Source organism: Mobula birostris, chromosome 2 (genome assembly GCF_030028105.1).
Source record: "Mobula birostris isolate sMobBir1 chromosome 2, sMobBir1.hap1, whole genome shotgun sequence".
Lineage (NCBI taxonomy): Eukaryota > Metazoa > Chordata > Chondrichthyes > Myliobatiformes > Myliobatidae > Mobula > Mobula birostris.
In genome coordinates this window covers 117541243-117557474 of record NC_092371.1, presented here as the reverse complement: position 1 = coordinate 117557474, position 16232 = coordinate 117541243, and the positions used below count along the sequence as shown (strand labels likewise).

The following is a 16232-nucleotide window of genomic DNA, read 5'->3' as shown; positions in this document are numbered from 1 at the left end:
GAGGGTTTAAGCTAGTTTGGCAGGGGAGTGAGAACCAGAGTGAGAGGGCTGAGGATAGGGCTGTTGGTTTACAAGAAGAGATAGTGTGTAGTGAGATTGTCAGGAAGGATAGGCATATGATAGGGCAAAATTGCAATCAATGGGATGAGTTGTAGTGTAAAAGGGAGACAATAAATGAAAAGGGTGATGGATACAGGACTAAAGGTATTATATTGGAATGCACACAGTATAGATCAATGATTTTTTTTTTCAGTGCAGTTAGAGATTGGCAGATATGACATTGTTGGCACCACTGTGATGTGGGAGGTTTCAATATGCACGTAGATTGGGAAAATCAGGTTGGAACTGATTTTGGATCTCAAGAAGGAGAATTTGTAGAATGCCTACAAGATGGCTTTTAGAGCAGTCTGTGATTGAGCCCACTGGGGATCAGCTTTTCTGGATTGGGTGCTGTGTAATGAACTGGATTTGACTTGGGAGCTTAAGGTAAAGGAACCCTTAGGTTCAGAGAATAATAGGATAGCATTCACCCTGCAATCTGACAGGGAGAAGCTAAAGTCAGATATTTCAGTATTACAGTGGAGTAAAGGGAATTACAGAGGCATGAGAGAGGAGCCAACCAAAGTTGTTTGGAAGGGGACTATAGCAGGGATGACAGCACAGCAGCAATGGCTGGAGTTTCTGAGAGCATTTTGGAAGGTGCAGGATAGATACAATCAAAAAGACGAAGAAGTATTATAAATATGAGAAAGTCTTCAGATGCTGAAACTCCAAAGTGACCCACACAAAACGCCAGAGGAACTCGGCAGGTCAGGCAGCATATATGCAAGTGAATAAACAGCAAATGTTTCGAGCCGAGACCCTTCTTCAGGACTGAAATGGAAGGAGGAAGATGTCAGAATAAGAAGTGGGGGGAGGGGAGAAGGTGAGCTAGAAAGTAATAGGTGAAGCCAAGTGTGTGAGAAAGGTAAAGGGCTGGAGAAGAAGAAAACTGATAGGAGAGGAAAGTGGACCACGGGAGAAGGGGAAGGAAGAGGGGACCCAGGGAAAGTGACGAGAAGAGGTAAAAAGCCAGAGTGGGGAATAGAAGAGGATGGGAGGGGGAAGGGAAACATTGCCAGAAGGAGAAATCAAGATTCACAAGAGGAGGCCATGGACTGACATGTTTGAATGGGACTGGGAATCAGAATTGAAATGTTTAACCGCTGGGAAGTTCTGCTTTTGAAAGATGGAGTAGAGGTGCTTGATGAAGCATCTCCCAATTTACAACGGGTCTCACCAATGTAGAGGAGGCCGCATTGGGAGCACCGGACAGAATAGGTGATCCCAGCAGATTTGCAAGTGAGGTATTGCCTCACCTGGAAGGACTGTTTGGAGCCCTGAATGGAGGTGAGGGAGGAGGTGTATGGTCAGATGAAATACTTGGGCTGCTTGCAGGGATAAAGTTTGGGAGGGAGATTAGTGGGGAAGGATGAATGGACAAGGGAATCGTGGAGGGAACGATCCCTGCAGAAAGTGAGGCAAGGAGGTAAAGATATTTTTAGTGGTAGGATCACCTTGGATATGGCAGGAGATGCGGAGGATGAAGTGTTAGATGTGGAGGCTCATGGGGTGGTAGGTAAGGACAAAAGGAAATCTATCACTGCTAAGGTGGCAGGAAGATAGTGTGAGCCAATGTGGCGGGGTCCTGAATTACCCCTATGAACTGTGCTTTTGAAAAGAGAGAGAGAAATTAAGAGAGAGAGAGAGAGAGAGAGAGACGAAGACTAACTTTTGGACTGTCATTTTAAGGCATGAGGAGGAACTGAGACTAACTTGTCCGCTGAGTTGGAGAGAGAGAGCCCCGAGCAGCTCGTAAGTTGCTATGGTGACCGAGAGCGGCGTTATTTGATGGACAATCGAGGTTATAGTTTCTCTGGAGGTTGTTTATACTTTCTCCAAGGACATTTGCCTGCTAGTGCATTCTTACACAGACAAAGCAAGGAGGAGTTATTTGAGAGACAGTTGGTACTCAGTACGGTGAGATAGATAGGAGGCCAGATGATAGACCTCAGGCACATGTTTTTGGACACTGAATGAGCTTTGTTGTGCCCACAGAAAAAATGGGTTTTTGGCAGATCGATCAGTCGAATCGATCAGTGGCTCTTGCATGAGAAAAGGGAGTGACCGGTGGGGAGTTGTCCATGTGTCCAACCTTTGCCTGGGTTGATAGGTCCACCACAGAAGAATGGTCCCCTTTGTTGTGGTCACAGTCGGTGACTTTTAAAAGATTTTGGAGGACAACGAGAAGATCGACGGCATCAGCTCATCTGAAGACTCAAATTTCTCCCTCTCGCTCTCTCCATCACTACTCAACTCAATACCACGAACTGAACTGAACTTTACTCCTAATCGTAAGACTATCTATTTACCCCTAGACTTGAAGAAGCTTGGTTTTTATATATATTTTCCACACTTGCTTATATATAATCATTGCTAACCTGTTTGATTTATCTGCATTTATATCACTGTATTGCGTAGTTACTAATAAATATTATTGGTTAATAGCAATACTGGACTCCAAAGTGTTTTCCATTTCGGCTGTTTCTTTAACCCGTCACGGGATATGTGCCAGCCAAGATGTTCAGGACATGGAGGAGATGCAGCTGAGGGTAGCATCAGTAGTGGAGGAAGGGAAATCCCGTTCTTTGGAGAAGGAAGACATCTCTGATGATCTGGAAAGGAGGGCCACATCCAGGGAGCAGATGTGGTGGAGGTCAAGTATTCTAAAGGCAGGATGATGCCAACATGGCTGACAAGGGCAGTCAAAGCTACCACAAAAGCAAAACAGACAGCATATAATAGAGGAAAAAATAGTGGGAAGTTAGAGGATTGGGTAACTTTTAAAAGTAACAGAATCAAATCAAATCAAGTTTAATTATCATTCAAACCATACATGGATACAGTTGAATGAGACAGCTTTCCTCTGGGCTAAGGTGTATAACATACATTCAGATAAAGAAGGTAACTAAAAAAGCCATGGGAGGGGGGAACGAAATATAAAGGTAAGTTTGCCAATAATATCAAAGTGGATGTCAAAAGTTTTTTCAGATATATAAAGAGTGAAAAGAGAGGCAAGAGTAGATATCGGACTGCTGGAAAATGATGCTGGAGAGGTAGTAATGAGGAACAAGGAAATGGCGGATGAACTGAATAAGTATCTTGCATCAGCCTTCACTGGAAGACACTAGTGGTATGCCTGAAGTTCAAGAGTGTCAGGAGGCAGAAATGAGTATTATTGCTATTACTAAGGAAACGGTACTTGAAAACGTGAGTGTTCTGAAGGTAGAAGGTAGAATACATATATTCTAGCATGGCTACGAAGGACTGGAAAATTGCAAATGTCTCTACACTCTTCAAGAAGAGAAGGAGGCAGAAGAAAGGAAATTATAAGCCAGTTAGCCTGACCTCAGTGGCTGGGAAGAAGGTCAAGTCGATTGTTGGTAATGTGGTTTCAGGGTACTTGGAGCACATGATAAAATAGGCACAAGTCAGAAATGTTTCTTTAAGGGAAAACCTTAGCTGACAAATCCGTTGGAATTGTCTGAGGAAATAATAAACAAGATAGGCAAAGGAGAATCAGTGGATGTTGTTTAGTTGAATTTACAGAATGCCTTTGATAAGGAGACACATATGAGGTTGTTTATCAGGAAGGATACTAATATGGGTAGAGCACTGGCTGATTGCCAGGTGACAAAGAGCAGGAATAAATGGAGCCTCTTTGATCAGCCGCTGGTGATTAACAGTGTTCTGCAGGGTCAGAGCTGGGACTGCATCCTTTTATGTTGTATGTCAATGATTTGTATGATGAAATTGGTGGCTTTGTGGCCAATTTTGCGGACGGTACAAAGATAGGTGGAGAGACAGGTAGTGGTGAAGAAGCAGGAAGGCTGCAGAAGGGCTTGGACAGATGAGGAGAATGGGCAAAGGAGTTGCAGTTGGAATACAGTGTCAGAAATATACGGTCATGCACTTTGGTAGAAGGAATGAAAGCACAGACTATTTTCTAAACGGGTGCAAAGGGACTTGAGAGTCCTTGTGCAGGAGTCCGTAAGGGTTAGCATTCATTCCAAGAGGTTTGGAATATAAAAAGCAGGGATGTAATGCTGAGGCTGCTTCAGGCACTGGTGAGGTCTCTCTTGGAGCATTGTGAGCAGTTTTGGGCCCCTTATGTAAGAAAGGATGTGCTGACATTGGAGAGGGTTCAGAGGAGGTTCATGAGAATGATTCTAGGAATTAAAGGCATATCATATGAAGAGTGTTTGATGACTCTGGCCCTTACTCAGCTGAATTTAGAAGAATGAGGGGTGACCTAATTGAAACCTATCGCATTTTCAAAGGCCTAGAAAGAGCAGATGTGAAGAGGTTGTTTCCCTTCATGGGGATGTCTCAGTCCAGAGGGCACAGCCTGAAAATAGAGGGACGTCCACTTAGAATGGAGATGAGGAGGAACTTCTTTAGCCGGAAAGTGGTGAATCTATGTAATTCATTGTCGCAGACAGCTGTGGAGGTCAGGTCATTGGGTGTATTTAAGGCAGAGGTCGATACGTTCTTGATTAGTCAGGGCATGAAAAGTTATGGGGAGAATGCAGTTGAGAGGGAAATAAATCAACCATGATGAAATGGCAGAGACTTAATGGGCCGAATGGCCTAATTCTGCTCCTATCTCTGAGAGTCTTATTATGGTCTGAACTCCGGCTCAAAACCTATTTATTTAACTGTAGCTCATGCTTTGGCTAGCAGCTTAATTTAGGGGGTGATAGCTCCCTGGCCTGGCCAAACTTAAGAAATCTCGTTTGGGTGGATGCTGCACGATGTGTCCCCTGTTGCAAATCAGTACTCCAAATAACAAACAGTACACAATATGAGATTAAACGATTGAGCTTTATAATTCTTACTTTGACTATATGATTAGTCAAAACAAAAAAAAAAGGAAAAGAGCCCATTCCCATGAAACAGTCTGTTGCACAATGTTGGAGCTCACTGATAAGCCGGTCGTCCAGCATCAACCTCCACCGATCGTTGCTGACCTTCGGACCCTCACTCCAAGTCCACTCCATCTGGCGGTCTACCAACTCCCCCCATTCATGTCTTCTTTCCTCATCTCTCCCCTGGCAAAAGACCGCGAAAATCTCTCTTCCAGACTCACAGGAAAGAACAACATTTCTCTCATTGGATAGCCCCAGCTTTCCAAACCCCGTTATCTCCAGTCATAACCAAACATTGCTGCTACAGAGAAACCATTACATTAGCAGTGAAACCTTACAGCATGTTACATAACCTTGCTTTTAACTAAAATCATGTCGTCCTTTATATTTATGTTTGCACTTTATCGCATTGTAAAGCATTTTGAACTATATTGTTTGTATGAAAATTAATCAATAAATAAGTTATTACTATTATGATTATTATTATTTTTATCTGCCAAGTGTGTTTTCTGCCTCATCTTGCTCACAATGTACATTCCACCCCTGGCCAACATTAGGCAGTCATTGGACATTATCAGCTGTCAGAAACAGTGTACTATGATGCCTTCCCTATTATTGTGGGGGATTTCAACTGGGCCAGCTTGAAGAAGTCTCTGACCAAATACCACCAATTTATCACCTGTGGAAGCAGAGGAGCCAACACATTTGACCATCATCAAGAACATTTATTACGCCAGCCCACGCCCACATTTTGGGAAAGTCCAGTGACCTGGCTGAACTTCTATTTCCGGTGTACAGGCAGAGTCTGAGGACTACAGCACCAGTGGTGAGAAGCAAGATGGTATGGTCAAGGGAGTGGAAGAGTGCTTAGGACTGCTTTGAGTTGATACACTGGACAATATTCAGGGAATCATCTTCGAGACCCATTGTTCCATAGACACCATAGATGTCATCGAATTCATCCTGGCTTGAGTGGATGAGTGCGTCCCTTTAACAACATTCCAGACACACTCTAATCAAAAGCTGTGAATGACCAGGAGATTCACAGTCAGCTGAGGGCTACATCTTGGCATTCAAGACTGGTAATCCAGAACTATATAAGAGGCTAATTTAAGAGCAAGAAACTACTATAATTGACGTTGGAGACAAAATTGGATGCACATCAGTTCTGGCATGGTTTGCAGGCCACTACTTTCGACAGGGTGAAACCTAACATCACGAACGGCTGTGTTGAGCTCCCAGATGAGCTCAATGCATTTTATGCTTGCTTTGAAAGGGAGAATAAAACTGTATCTGCGTGAATCCCTCCAGCATCTGGTGACCCTATGATCTCTGTCTCAGAGGTCAACATCAGAACATCTTTCAAGAGGATGAACTCTCGCAGGGTCCCTGATGATGTACCTGTTAGGGCGCTGAAAATCTGTGCCAACCATCCGGAGGGAAAGTTCAAGGACATTTTCAATCTCTCCCTGTTGCAGTTGGAGATTCCCACCTGCTTCAAAAGATCGACAATCATACCAGTGCCCAAGAAGAGCAGAGTGAGCTGCCTCAATGTTTCACCCAGTTGCACTCACATCTACTGTGATGAGGTGCTTTGAGAAGTTAGTCATGGCCAGAATCAACTCCTGCCTAAGCAAAGACCAGCACCTGCTGCAATTTGCCTTTTGCCACAATAGGTCTAAGGTGGATGCAATCTCACTGGCTCTCCACTCGGCTTTGGATCACCTAGACAATAGCAATACCTGCGTCAGGCTGCTGTTTACTGTTATCAACTTAGCATTCAACACCATTGTCCCCTCAGTACTAATCAACAAGCTCCAAATCCTGGGCCTCTGTACCTCCCTCTGCAACTGGATCCTTGACTTCCTCACTATGTGACTGCAGTCACTGCAGATGGGAAATAACATGTCCTCACTCTCAATCAACACTGGCGCACCTCAAGGATGGATGTTTCACCCCCACTGCTCTACTCTCTCTATATCCATGACTGGGTGGCTATTACAGCTCAAACACCATCTATAAATTTGCCAACGACACAACTATTGTTGGCAGAATTTCAGACGGTGACGAGGAGGCATACAGGAGCAAGGTAGATCAGCTGGTTGAGTGGTGTCGCGACAACAACATTGAAACATCAGTAAGACTAAGATATTTATTGTGGACTTCAGGAAGGAGAAGTCGAGGGAAAATACACCAGTCCTCATCCAGGGAGCAGCAGTGGAAAGGGTGAGCAGGTTCAAATTCCTGAGTGTCAACATCTCTGCAGATCAATCCTGGGCCCAACATGTTGATGCAATTACAAAAAAGGCACAACAGTGGCTTTATTTCAGTAGAGGTTTGAGCCAATTTAGCATGTTAACAAAGACCCAAGCAAATTTCTACAGATGTACCATGGAGAGCATTCTAACTGGTTACACATCATCTGGTACGGAGGGGCCACTGCACAGGATCGGAAAAAGCTGCAGGAAGATGCAAGCACAGCCAGCTCCATCATGGGCACTAGCCTCCCCAGCATCAAGTGCATAGTCGGTGGGGTGGTGACTCCAGCGAGGAGGTGCTTGGTTGCTTAGTGTTAATGGGGTCTGTCCCCATTTTGATTGGGGTGTTTTCTGTTGAGAGATGTCGTTAGTGTTAAGGGATGGCATTGATGGGCTGGTGGGGAAAGGGGGCAGGAGGACGAAAGGGGTTATGGTTAAGGTTAGGGGCTGGAGGAGGGAGAGGGGGTAGGAGGACGAAAGGGGTTATGGTTAAGGTTAGGGGCTGGAGGAGGGAGAGGGGGTAGGAGGACGAAAGGGGATATGGTTAGGGTTAGGGCTGGAGGAGGGAGAAGGTGGTGGAGAGGGCTGCATAGTCAACAGCTTGCTCTCCATATCATACTACCTGGCTTGCGTATCAGGTAGACAGCTGGAGCACGACATTGATGGTCAACCTCGACCGGTGAAGGGCCTCAATGGTTATGTACGGTATGGTCTGTCTGGATGGCACACAAGCACCTCGGTGCACCTGACAAGAATGATTAAAATGATTGGATGCAGCAATGGCCAGGTCCTGAAGCCCAACCCGGCACAGACCTCAAATCACGGAGGGAAACAGGGTTGAGTCTCAACCAAACGCCTAGCCAATGGGGGTGCCTGAAGCTGAGGCTCGGAGCTGGGCCCCTCCGGATCAGAAACCTGATTCTATAGAGCAGCTGGTGATGAGTCTTAATGCTGAGGCTCTTCTAGGGGGAAAGACCATTCCTCTTCAGGACCTGCAGACCAGAATGGGAATAACGACTTACCCTATAAATCCACTCTAGGTTTTCCACATCTATTCTGGAAGGTCTGTCTAACAGTTATAAACATAAAAGATTCTGTAGATGCTGGAAATCCAGAGCAACACACACAATATGCTGGATCATTAAGAGCTGATTGTGGAATACAGGAGGAATGGAGACAGGCTAACCCCTATTGACATCAATGGATCTGGGGTTGAGAGGGTAAACTGCTTTAAGTTCCTTGGTATACACATCATTGAGGACCTCTCTTGGTCTGTACATACTGAGTGTGGTGAAAAAGGCACAACAACACCTCTTTCACCTCAGACGGTTGAAGAAGTTTGGTGTGGAACCCCAAGTCCTAAGAACTTTCTACAGGGGCACAATTAAGAGCATCCTGACTGGCTGCATCACTGCCTGGTATGGGAACTGTACTTCCCTCAATCACAGAACTCTACAGAGAGTGGTGCGGACAGCCCAGCACATCTGTAAGTGTGAACTTCCCACTATTCAGGACATTTACAAAGACAGGTGTGTAAAAAGGGCCCGAAGGATCATTGGGGACCTGAGTCACCCCAACCACAAACTGTTACAGCTGCTACCATCTGGGAAATGGTACCATAGCATAAAAGCCAGGACCAACAGGCTCTGGGACAGCTTCTTCCACCAGACCATCAGACTGATTAATTCACACTGATACAATTGTATTTCTAAGCTATAGTGACTGTTCTGTTGTACATACTATTTATTACAAATTACTATAAATTGCACATTGCACATTTAGACGGAGAAGTAACATAGAGATTTTTGCTCTGCATGTATATGAAGGATGTAAGTAATAAAGTCAATTCAATTCAATATCTATGTTAGACTATTGTTTATTGACCATAGTTCTACCTTCAATACTAAAGATCCAAGCAAACTTGTCACTAAAGTCCTAAACCTGGGACTTAACACCTTCCTTTACAATTGGATCCTTGACGCGACATCCTCTGCTATGATTCTTCTCAACATTGATGCCCCACAAGACCGTGTCCCCAGCACTCTATTCTACTCCCTCAACTGCGTAATCAGATTTTGCTCTGCCCATCTACAAATTTGCTGATGACACCACTGTGGTGGGCTGTATCTCAAATAATGATGATTTGGAATACAGGAAGGAGATGCATTGCCTTGTCACATGGCATCAGGGCAGTGACCTTTCCCTGAGTGTCAACAAAATAAAAATGCTGGCCATTGACTTCAGGAAGAGGAACAGTTCACATGCTTCTGATGATATCAACAGTGCTGAAGTTCAGACAGTTGTGAGCTACATGTTCCTAGGAGTGAACATCACCAAAAGCCCGTCCGGGTCCATTCATACTGACGTCATAGCCAAAAAAACTCACCAGTGTCTCTACTTCTTCAGACGCTAAATAAATTTGGCATGACTCCTTTGATATCACCAATTTTTATTGATGCGCCCTACAACTCATCATGGCAACTGCTCTGTACTGTTCATGACGTCATTTGCAGGGGGGATGGGACCCGGAGTGATAGAGCAATGAAAGAAGTGCATGGAGTAAAGCCAGACCTAACATATAGAGAGGCTTTGAGGAAAGAGAAGCAGAATATACGGTGTAAAGGTAGTAAGGTAGAAGGGCTGAAATGTGTGTACCTCAATGCAAGAAGCATCAGGAACAAAGGTGATGAACTGAGAACTTGGGTACATACATGGAATTATGATGTAGTGTGACACTAATTTCCCTAATATTGATTGGCACCTGATTAGTTCCAAGGGTTTAGACGGGGCAGAGTTTGTTAAGTGTGTCCAGGACGGATTCCTGTCACAGTATGTGGACAGGCCGACTAGGGGGAATTCCATACTAGATCTAGTACTAGGTTATGAACCAGGTTAGGTCACAGATCTCTCAGTGGGTGAGTATCTGGGGGACAGTGACCACCGCTCCCTGGCCTTTAGCATTATCATGAAAAAGGATAGAATCAGAGAGGACAGGAAAATTTTTAATTGGGGAAGGGCAAATTATGAGGCTATAAGGCTAGAACTTGCGGGTGTGAACTGGGATGAAGTTTTTGCAGGGAAATGTACTATGGACATGTGGTCGATGTTTAGAGATCTCTTGCAGGACATTAGGGATAAATTTGTCCCGGTGAGGAAGATAAAGAATGGTAGGGTGAAGGAACCATGGGTGACAAGTGAGGTGGAAAATCTAGTCAGGTGGAAGGAGGCAGCATACATGAGGTTTAGGAAGCAAGGATCAGATGGGTCTATTGAGGAATATAGGGAAGCAAGAAAGAAGCTTAAGAAGGGGCTGAGAAGAGCAAGAAGGGGGCATGAGAAGGCCTTGGCGAGTAGGGTAAAGGAAAACCCCAAGGCATTCTTCAACTATGTGAAGAAAAAAAAGGATGACAGGAGTGAAGGTAGGACAAATTAGAGATAAAGGTGGGAAGAGTGCCTGGAGGCTGTGGAAGTGAGCGAGGTCCTCAATGAATGCTTCTCTTCGGTATTCACCAATGAGAGGGAACTTGATGATGGTGAGGACAATATAAGTGAGGTTGATGTTCTGGAGCATGTTGATATTAAGGGAGAGGAGGCGTTGGAGTTGTTAAAATACATTAGGACGGGTAAGTCCCCGGGACCTGACAGAATATTCCCCAGGCTGCTCCACGAGGCAAGGGAAGAGATTGCTGAGCCTCTGGCTAGGATCTTTATGTCTTCATTGTCCATGAGAATAGTACTGGAGGATTGGAGGGAGGCGAATGTTGTCCCCTTGTTCAAAAAAGGTAGTCGGGATAGTCCGGGTAATTATAGACCAGTGAGCCTCACGTCTGTGGTAGGAAAGCTGTTGGAAAAGATTCTTAGAGATAGGATCTATAGGCACTTAGAGAATCATGGTCTGATCAGGGACAGTCAGCATGGCTTTGTGAAGGGCAGATCATGTCTAACAAGCCTGATGGAGTTCTTTGAGGAGGTGACCAGGCATATAGGTGAGGGTAGTGCAGTGGATGTGATCTATATGGATTTTAGTAAGGCATTTGACAAGGTTCCACACGGTAGGCTTATTCAGAAAGTTAGAAGGCATGGGATCCAGGGAAGTTGAGCCAGGTGGATTCAGAATTGTCTTGCCTGCAGAAGGCAGAGGGTGGTGGTGGAGGGAGTACATTCAGATTGGAGGATTGTGACTAGTGCTGTCCCACAAGGATCTGTTCTGGGACCTCTACTTTTCGTGATTTTTATTAACAACGTGGATGTGGGGGTAGAAGGGTGGGTTGGCAAGTTTGCAGACGACACAAAGGTTGGTGGTGTTGTAGATAGTGTAGAGGATTGTCGAAGATTGCAGAGGGACATTGATAGGATGCAGAAGTGGGCTGAGAGGTGGCAGATAGAGTTCAATCCGGAGAAGAGTGAGGTGGTACACTTTGGAAGGACAAACTCCAAGGCAGAGTACAAAGTAAATGGCAGGATACTTGGTAGTGTGGAGGAGCAGAGGGATCTGTGGGTACATGTCCATAGATCCCTGAAAGTTGCCTCACAGGTAGATAGGGTAGTAAAGAAAGCTTATGGGGTGTTAGCTTTCATAAGTCGAGGGATAGAGTTTAAGAGTCGCGATGTAATGATGCAGCTCTATAAAACTCTGGTTAGGCCACACTTGGAGTACTGTGTCCAGTTCTGGTTGCCTCACTATAGGAAGGATGTGGAAGCTTTGGAAAGGGTACAGAGGAGATTTATCAGGATGTTGCCTGGTTTAGAGAGTATGCATTATGATCAGAGATTAAGGGAGCTAGGGCTTTACTCTTTGGAGAGAAGGAGGATGAGAGGAGACATGATAGAGTTGTACAAGATAATAAGAGGAATAGATAGAGTGGATAGCCAGTGCCTCTTCCCCAGGGCACCACTGCTCAATACAAGAGGACATGGCTTTAAGGTAAGGGGTGGGAAGTTCAATGGGGATATTAGAGGAAGGTTTTTTACTCAGAGAGTGCTTGGTGCGTGGAATGCACTGCCTGAGTCAGTGGTGGAGGCAGATACACTAGTGAAAATTAAGAGACTACTAGACAGGTATATGGAGGAATTTAAGATTGGGGGTTATATGGGAGGCAAGGTTTGAGGGTCGGCACAACATTGTGGGCTGAAGGGCCTGTACCATGCTGTACTATTCTATGTTCTACGTTCTATGTTCTATGACCATATGAAACTGCAGAGAGTTGTGGACACGGCTCAGCACATCACGGAAACCGGCAACACACACGTTAGCTGGAGGAACTCAGCAGGCCAGGCAGCATCTATGGAAAAAAGCGCAGTCGATGTTTCGGGCCGAGACTAGCCTGACTTCCTTGGATACTTCTCGCTGCCTCAGTTAACGTAATCAATGTTCTTTCTTCTCCCCCTGTCATTGTACAGAAGTTTGAAACATCTGAGAACACGTGCCACAGGCTGAAGGTCAACTTCTCTTCTGCTGTTATAAATCTATACAATTGTCCTTTACTACAATAAGTTGGACTTTGGACTTCACATTGTCACCTTACACTTTACCATCTGCTTGTGCTACATTTTCTCTGTAATTTTAAAGTTTAGTTCTGTGCTGTTATTATTTTACCTTCTACAATCTAATGAACTGTTGTAATAAATTGATCTGCATAGTCGGTATGGAAGTCAAGTTTTTCATTGCATCATGTAACTATAATAAACCGACTTACCAACAAACGATTTTGAAAACGAGAGCAGAGCGGCCTCATATTGTTCTGTTTCTGAGTTTCTAACCTTCATGGTTTGGAAATTAAATGAAAGATGAAAAAACAAAAATTGAGGCAAAAGAGAAAAATTTCTCTGTTAACCAAGCAGATAAAAATCCAAAGCAAAGCACACAAACCACTAGAGGAACTCAGCAGGTCAGGCAGAATCCATGGAAATGAACCATCTGTCCGCCTTAGGGATGAGACCCTTCTTCAAGACTGGAAAGGAAGGGAGAGGGCTCCAGAATAAAAAGGTGGAGTGGGGAGGGGAAAGTGGATAACTAGAGGGTGAAAGGTGAAACCAGCTAGGTAGGAGAGGTACAGGGCTGGAGAGGAAGAAATCTGACAGGAGAGGCGAGTGGACCATGGGAAAGAGGGAAGGAGGAGGGCACCAGGGGGAATGATAGGCAGGTGAGAAGAGATAAAAGGCCAGAGCAGGGCATAGAAGAAGAGGGAAGGAGGAGGGAAAATTTACTTTAATAGAAGGAGTAATGGATGTTGAAGCCATCAGTTTGGAGGCTACCCAGTTGAAGTATGAGTTATTGCTCCTCCACCCTGAGGGTGGCCTTGTCAGGCTACTTTTGGCGGATAGAGAGGAGGTTCTCGATGAAGCAGTCCCCCAATTTATGACTGGTCTCACCAATGTAGGGGAAGCCACATTGGGTTCACCGGATACAAAAGCACCAGATAAAAATCTAAAAGCCTGCACTAAGAATTTACGAATTATATACCCAAGTTTTCAGATCACACTGGAAGCCTTAAAGTGATTTTGGCAGATGAATTAAATGGGCAAAATTGCACTGAAAGAGCTCAGTGTGGGAACTGTGGGATGGACATCATGTGGGAAAGAGACATAAAAGTTTACAGATTTGACTAGTATAATGGAGATACCTTGGATCTGCCCCATCCTGTCGTCCTGTGCCCTGCCCAGTGACGGGGAGACAGGGAACCCGAGGTGAAAGGGCCCACTGACCGGTGATGGAGGGCAGGGCAGGGCAAGGCTCGCAGGTCGAATGGGCTAACTAACCATTGACAAGGGCGAAGTTCGAATGGTTGGCGGTTTACCTGACCAATGACGGAGAGCATCCAGTCAGGGTGTGAGGGGGAGAGGGTGAGTGCCGAGGAGGCTCAGAAGTGTGGAGGGGTCCCGGCTGTGTTGGCAGCAGGTCAGCCGGAGTTCCTCATCGGGCCCCAAGGGTTCCACATAAAGAGAGCCGCCTTGCCACAATGCCCACCGTTCCTCTCCGTGACGGGCTGAGGCGGCGCTTGTACGGGCTGCTCCTGTACACCTCTCTCTTCGTCTACCAACCAGACTCCCCGTGGCAGTCTGTTTTACATCCAGAGGCAGGGGAGAAATCTCTTCATGCTGGGGTCTTTCCCTAGGAGACCTGGTGTGGAAGGTGTTGCATAGGGTATCGCTGGGTGTTCACTGACACCCCGCCAGCTGTCCATTCTATGGCCAGGAGGAGTCAGTGTACCACGTGTTTATGGGGTATGAGAGATTGGAGCCCCTTTTTTTAAAATACCTTAAGGGGCTATTCCTCAGGCTTTGGTGGCGTTTCAGCCCAGCGTTCCTATAGATGGGCACCCAGTTCGGTTCGCTCTACTGGTTGGCTTGCTCCTGGGCCTGGCCAAGAAGGTCATTCACGGGCCCAGGCAGCGGGCAAGTGAGGGCTTTGCCCAGGACGACTGTCTGCCCGCCCCTCTTCTAGGAATTTGTATGTGCCCCAGTGTCCTTGGAGAGGGAGCATGTGATCACCATGGGTACAGTGGGGAAATTTCTGGGAATGATGTCCCCTCCCCCCCCAGGGAATTGACTGTTTTATAGACAATAATAACCTTACTTATTTTGAATTTGTTCACTGTCTTGTAAATACTTGATGTTTGTATTTCGTCTATTTTCTGTGAATAAGTGCCATGCCTGCACCTATACTTCCTCCCAGTATCATTCAGGGCCCCAAACAGCCCTTCGAGATGAAGCAACGCATCACCTGTGAGCCTGTTGGGGTCACCTACTGTATCCGGTGTTCCCAGTGTGGCCTCTTGTACCTAATATCAGTGAAACCCGAGGTAGATTGGGAGATCGCTTAGCCGAGCACCTACGCTCCAACTGCCAGAAAAATTAAGATCTCCCAGTAACCACCCGTTTCAATTCTACTTTCCATCTCCATTCCGACATGCCAATCTATGGCCTACTCCACAGCCATGATGAGGCCACAATCAGGCTGGAGGAGCAACACCTTATATTCCATCAGGTAGCCTCCAACCTGATGGCATGGACATTGATTTCTCAAACTTCCAGTAATTGCACCCACCCCTCACCATTCCCATTCCCGTTTCCCGCTCTCATCTTATCTCCTTACCTGCCCATCCCCCATCTGGTGCTCCTCCCCCTTCCCTTTCTTCCATGGACTTCTATCCTCTCCCTTCAGATTCCCTCTTCTCCAGCCTTTTATCACTTTCACCAAGCAACTTCCCAGCTCTTTACCTCACCCCCCCCACCCCAGTTTCACCTATCACTTGCCACCTTGTACTTCTTCCTCTTTCCCCATCTTCTTCTCATCTTTTTTTCCAGTCCTGATGAAGGGTCTCGGCCCGAGGCATCAACTGTTTGCTCTTTTCCACAGATGCTGTCTGGCCCGCTGACTTCTTCCAGCATATTGTGTGTGTGTTGCGTGAATAAATTTTTGTAGTTACAAACAGGGCAAGCTTCGAGGGCTTTGTAGTTTTCCTGACCAGCGATGAATGGCGGGACTCGCAGGGCCAGTGGGCTGACTGACCAATGACAGAGGGCGGGACTCCCCTGTCGGGCAGGCTGACTGACCACTCGGGGCGGGCCGGGCTCACCCAGCGGGTGGGCTGACTGACCAATGACGGAGGGCAGGGCTCGCCTGACAGCTGGGCTAACTGATCACTGATGAGGGCGAGGTTTGTGCTTGCTTCAGGAGCACATACTGCTATATTAAGATTGGAAGAATACAGAGAAGATTAACAAGGCACCTGCACGGCAATGAGATGTAAATTTGTAAATCGTTCCGTTAATTTACAAGACATTATGTATGAGATAATGCAAACCTTACTTAGACTTAAACCAATGGGAATCTGTCTATGCTTTATGTGAATTCCAGCACATGTTGGTACTAGAAGGAATGAACCAATAGGTGGGACTACAACCCGAGGTCATAGGTGAAAGGTGAAACGTTCAAGGGAACTCGGAGAGTAGTGAGAGTGTGGAGTGAGCTGCCAGCACAAGTGGTGCATGCGAGCTTGATTTC

General features: G+C 45.9%; 1 non-coding gene across 1 annotated transcript; it reads left to right on the top strand.

Moving 5' to 3' along the window:
- The first annotated feature begins 15899 nt into the window (after positions 1-15899).
- On the top strand, positions 15900-16002 carry LOC140194327 (U6 spliceosomal RNA). The gene has a single exon (XR_011885176.1). It is a non-coding gene; the product is annotated as a U6 spliceosomal RNA (small nuclear RNA).
- The last annotated feature ends 230 nt before the right edge of the window (positions 16003-16232 follow it).